Source organism: Epargyreus clarus, unplaced genomic scaffold (genome assembly GCF_041222505.1).
Source record: "Epargyreus clarus isolate Ecla_fem2 unplaced genomic scaffold, WU_Ecla_fem_2.2 ptg000012l, whole genome shotgun sequence".
Classification (NCBI taxonomy): domain Eukaryota; kingdom Metazoa; phylum Arthropoda; class Insecta; order Lepidoptera; family Hesperiidae; genus Epargyreus; species Epargyreus clarus.
In genome coordinates this window covers 248,760-254,759 of record NW_027332220.1, presented here as the reverse complement: position 1 = coordinate 254,759, position 6,000 = coordinate 248,760, and positions in this window count along the sequence as shown.

Below are 6,000 nucleotides of genomic sequence, written 5' to 3'. Positions count from 1 at the left end.
GTGGGGATGGTGCAGAATCACAATGTTCCTTTAAAATACCCTTGTATGTATATATTATTTATGTGTGTGTGTTAAATGAACATGTTTCCGTGTTTGAAAAGTGAATTTGAAACTTTTGGGCAGTTTCGCCTCGCAGCTAAGTGCAGGCATAAATCATTCTTGTCACCCAAAAGGATACGGAATATGTGCTAAATGTTACTTAGATATTTATCGGTCTGACCTTTTACTACATCACTAAACAATGTTTACTACCTACTATCTAATAAAAATATCGATTTATCGGTCTAATTATAGATAAGTTAGAAGTATAGAGAAATTATGTATTGCATTTTGTAATGTAAATCTACTCGTAGAAACATTACTACCGACAGTGACTACTTCACTTCCGGTACATTCTCTGAAGGGACGTAGACCTTACAGGTATCTTTTTTTACAACAGGTTTTGAAGAAGATGTTTTTTGTACATTTTTGAAGAGCTCTACATCCAGTGGCGGATTAAAAAAAAATTAAGGTCTAGGCTGTACAGTTTTTGCCGCCCCTGCCTCTACAATTGTCATGTCTTGTTTTTTTTTTGCTTGTCTCGCCGGCTCGTGACACGGTTCCCTACTTTATTTGCTCGCCGCGCTGGCTCATGATACGGTTCCCGTTTAAGGCATGAACGAACTAGCAAAGAAAATTCGGTCCCCAAATTTGCCGCCCCAAAAATATGCCGCCCTAGGCTGAAGCCTACTCAGCCTGCTGGTAAATCCGCCACTGTCTACATCATAAATTCCATAAACAATAGTAACTTAATAGCTTCAAACACATGGATAAGACAAATTTCAGAGACAATTTATTTTAAATGGGGAATTTTGGACACCCCCCTCCCACCTCCCCTGCCCCTTAATAAAGCGATCTGCCTTAGTGTAGAACCCTTCGGGGTACGGCTCTGGAGACACCACCGTCAAACCTATTCTACTTCTTCAGCAATGTTAAGCTCTCCTTTTTGATCTCATATTTAAAACTTATACGTATTTTGATAAACAAATAAGTCTCCTAATTAAATCCAATAAAACCAGCATTTGGTTATTTTTATTACCATTTTATGATCAACGTCTCGTAACGTGATCCAATGTGAATTTTAATGTGGTTCCCATTATTTATGAATAGTAATTTATACGTAAAACTAGTTTATGCACTTGTTTTTGAAAAATGATTGTTTCAAATGTTAACGAGGACATAACTCATACTGGAAATTATAAGTTACAAAGTGCATACTGTACTAGGAAATTGTTACTGATTGGTAATTGATAGCTGCGTTAATCTAGCGGTAAAAAATGGCATTGCCTGCCATGTTCATGCCTTTGCATGTTGCATTTTTAATATTTATCATTTATTTTAATAATCATCATCAACCTATTATTATGCTATAGGCATGATGAACGGGACGGGTCGTCTCTTATAATAAAAATAATATTTATGACTTAACATATGTATGAGACAAGTTAAAGTTAATATAAGTAAATGTATTCATTCATTTCTACCCCACAACCCCACGTGTGACAGGTCGAATTTCTAATCTTATTTAGTGGGGTAGAAAAAGCATTTATATACAAATATTTATCTTAAAACTTTACACTTTAAAAATCGTCTACGTAAATAGAATCATACTTATGCTCCCAGTGCAAAAAAATACGTGTGGCACTCGGAGACTGCCGCGGTTAAGCTATTACATAGCATTTTTTATACTATGAAAACGCTCAGAAGGAATTCCAGAAATACAATACATTCTTCCATAATCATCAACATTTACATTAATACATCTTTATCCACTTTATCTTCATTATATAAGACATTGCAAATATCAGCTGACATTTGCCTGTAACATTCGGCCAAATGTTACAGGCACATCGCATTGATCCATTTATATTGCTGGTTGTTAATACTTATTAAATACTTTTCTATTTTATATTTTAGAATGTTCAGTCTTGCTTTGAGTCATGAAATGTCAGCTGATTTTGCAATGTCTTTTATAATGGAGATATGATAAAATGAAAGTGGATAAAGATGTATTCATGTAAATGTTGATGATTATGGAAGAATATATTAATTAATTCCTTCTGAGCGTTTTCATAGCTCTATAAAATATACTTCACGCAATTTTAAGATTTCCGCACAGATTATAAAAAAATGTGTATTTCTGCCATCTGTGTTCAAGTTGACGAATCAATTTTATCAAATAAAATAATAAGGAATGTAAAATAATACTTTATTCAATTATATCCATATTTTTCTATTGACAGTCAACAACTCGGTTGTCTGGACACTTGATATCCAACAGTCCTCCACCGCTATTTTTACTTACACCACCAGGGGCGCCGGCAGCATTTGGTCAAGGTGACGGTGCACCAGTATGCCATTTTCAGTTCTGACTTCATAATGGAGTCCACCTAATCTTCGTATGACGACTCCGAACTCCCATTTAACTTCTGGGTTGATGTAACTGTACCTTACTACGGACTTGTACCTTATCACCTTGTCCGAACTCCATCGTTGGCGGTGCATTGTAATGTAATCTGGATAGTGGGGCAGATTTCTTAAATAAGGCATGCATATAGGTTCTTACCTCTCTGCCGAACATTAACTGATAAGGTGATAACCCTTTTGTATTAGGTGTACGTCTCAAGCGTGCCTTGACAGTTAACAGTTTATCAAATAAACTTCCGCTCTTGCCGATATAAAAGAACATTCAGGTATTAGCCGATTATTTTCTTTTTGTACATTCAAAAATTTAAATTTTAGCTTTGTATATATTTCTTCAAATTCGTACCTGTATCTATTTTATTTCCTCTTCTAAATTTTCTTCTTCTGTAAGCCATTCAATTTTTTCTTGAATCGCGTAGAATTTGTTCAAATTTTCTTGTAAAGAATTCAGTCGTATATTTATTTCTTCATTGTCAATTTTTTCTATTCCCGAAATGTAATTTTCGGTTCGTTTCATTAACCCACGTAATGTGGCTCGTATTTTCTTATTGTTTTTTAGTTCATTCGACATCTCGTCGTCAATATCAAATAAAATAATAAGGAATGTAAAATAATACTTTATTCAATTATATCCATATTTTTCTTTTGACAGTCAACAACTCGGTTGCCTGGAGACTTGATATCCAACAAAGTTGTTATTAATTTTCGTTACGGAATTTCTCGATTCGGTCGCCGCGCTCGAAGCCAGCGATAAAAGCTATGCAATAGCTTAAAAAGTATTGTATTTTGATACCATGAAAATAAACTATTTTCCTAAACCACATCTTTATTTCATTGAAATATTATGAATGCAAGTTTGTGGGGTAACAACTCTTGTCTTGTCGCCATTTTGAAGGTGGTAGAACCCTTTGTCGTTCGACTCCGGCGTGTGGTAAGGGAGACAGACTTTTCCGAGGCGTTCCAGCTTAGTCCTCAGGGGTAGCGGCGCATCTGTGGCCGAACTAAGGTGGGAATATCTAATCCTATCTAGGGTTGATTACAGATGTCCATGGGCGGCAGTAGCCACTTACCATCAGGTGGACCGTGTGCTCGTCTGCTACTCCTATATTATAAAAAAAAGCCATCTAACGCACGCCAAGGACCTAAAGTTCTAACATTTCAATGAACTACTAAACTTTCCGCAAATATAGCGTAATCGTTACGTAAAACTCAACTCACCCTGACCTGTTACATCGAAGTTAAATAATAAAACCAATTTCGTACTAAACACCTTGACGGCATATTTTGCAGACCAAAGCACTGACCCACGCGTTAGCCAAATCTGAATTTTAGATCATAAGTAATATATATTTTCTAAAATATGTTTTATTAAAGTTATACGTTTTCCTAGAAATATCTGGCGGTCAGAATTTAGGAGTGCAATTAGTCAAATAATTTGTTATTGATCCTTGAAATAGCCGTAAAAGGGTATTGGGTGTTTTAAGATTTGGGCCTAAACCACAAGAGAACCTTGCTTTGAATACGGAGATAGAGCCTAATACAGTACATAATATCCATCAATAAAGTAGGTTAATCCGTAATTTCCAACAAGTATTTTTTTCTAAGCTCACATAGTCTGAAAATCGTAGAACTTTGTGGTTCGACTCCGGCAACACCACTGTGTTCTGCTGTGTTCTGGTTTAATGGGTGTGGTGAGGGAGACATACTTTTCCGAGGCGTTCTAACTTAGTCCTCAGTCCGTTGCATCTGTGGCCGACCAGATAGGAATATTTAATCCTATCTGGGATTACAGATGTCCATGGGCAGCAGTAGCCACTTACGATTAGGTAGACTGCATGCTCGTCTGCTACTCCCATATTGTAAAAAAGGAGTCTTTTTCTGTCTGTCTATTTAAATCTAGAAAAAAAAATTTTTTGCAAAATTAGTATCACATGAATTGGTCTAGGTCTTTAATTCTATTACATAATAAAGAGCAGGATATATTTGTCATCGGTATAATGTCCACGAAATCATAATATATTGGCTATATTTACTTCGATTTATAAAATTTTCAACTCTTGTTATTGTTTATTAATTTGGCTTTTTCCATTAAGCATGACGCTATACTTACTTTATATGTTAATTTAAGAATAAGAATATATTATTCAAAGGAGTCTGAGGAGAGATGAACATAATTTATTAGTTTATTTTGATATATTTATCGCGAAAAAACTTGCTTTAAAAATTACTATTACTACTGTGCTGTTTTTGATTGAATTGATCTATTGATTAAATTCATCAAAAAAAAAACATTCTAATTGTAAAAAAAGCAATTAGGTAATGTGTTTTTCGCAACATGACGTATTTCATTTTAAGCCGTATTATAATTGAGAATCTGAGTTTAATGGCCGCTTTGTTTCTTAGTAATTATAAATAGAGGGAAGAGATTTATATTACCAAGGTAGTTAAAAAAGTATCGAAGTACTTCTACTTTTTCTTGTAGCTACGTCAAGTTTGAGGAAATAATTATAATTTGATTTTAACTTTTCACATTTCTTATGGCAATTATTAGCAATAATGAATAATGTGATTTTGCTATTTTTATTTAATAGGCGCATAACTTATAAAGAACCAAATAATAATATAAATTAACTTTATAGCAGTAAGAAGTCGGTTAAAAATAGACCGGACATGGGGATGAAAAGTGTCATTTACAACTTATTACCAATTGGTAATAAGTTCTGGTCAATAATAAATAGGTGAATAATTCCGAGATGGTCTCAGTGTGAAGCGTGATTAAAGATATTGTACGAAAATCATGAAAATTTTAAATTTACTTAACGTTTTTGTAAAGAACTTACGTAAATACTGAGAAACGTGTAACTTTTTATGTCAGTAAATAATTTTTAAACACCACTATTGTAGCATACTAATAGTAGGTACCTACCTAACATTAAAACATGCTTAAAGTCTGTCTTTTAGAGAACAATAAATATTTTAAGGTGGCCGAATCCCCTATGTTTCGACTCCAGCGGCACCATCACCATACCTATTTCTGGTTAATTACAGCGTTAAGCGCTGCTGTGTTCCGGTTTGAAGGGTGTGGAAAGGGAGATAATGTTCCGAGGCATTCAGGCAGCTTAGTCCTCAAAGGTAGCGGCGCATCTTTGGCTTACCTCAGGTAGGAATCTAATCTTATCTGGAGTTGATTACAGATGTCTATGGACGGCAGTAGCCACTTACCATAAAGTGGCGTGATCGTCTGCTGCTCTTATATGTATTATAAATAAATAAAACGAATTAATAATTGATTATTACACCATTTATTGCTAAAATCAACAAATATAGTAAAAATACTATATTGACAGCACATATTAGGGTTTAATTGTATAAGGGTTATTTCTGGGTATTTGTTGAAGATTGGCTGCATTTACAAAATAATAGTATTTCTCTATTGTCATGAGTCAATACATAATATATTGGACACTCAGTTTGGCTTAGATGCTGTGTTCGATCGACTGTAGAACTGCAAGTGTTTAACATTCCCAAATAACTTGA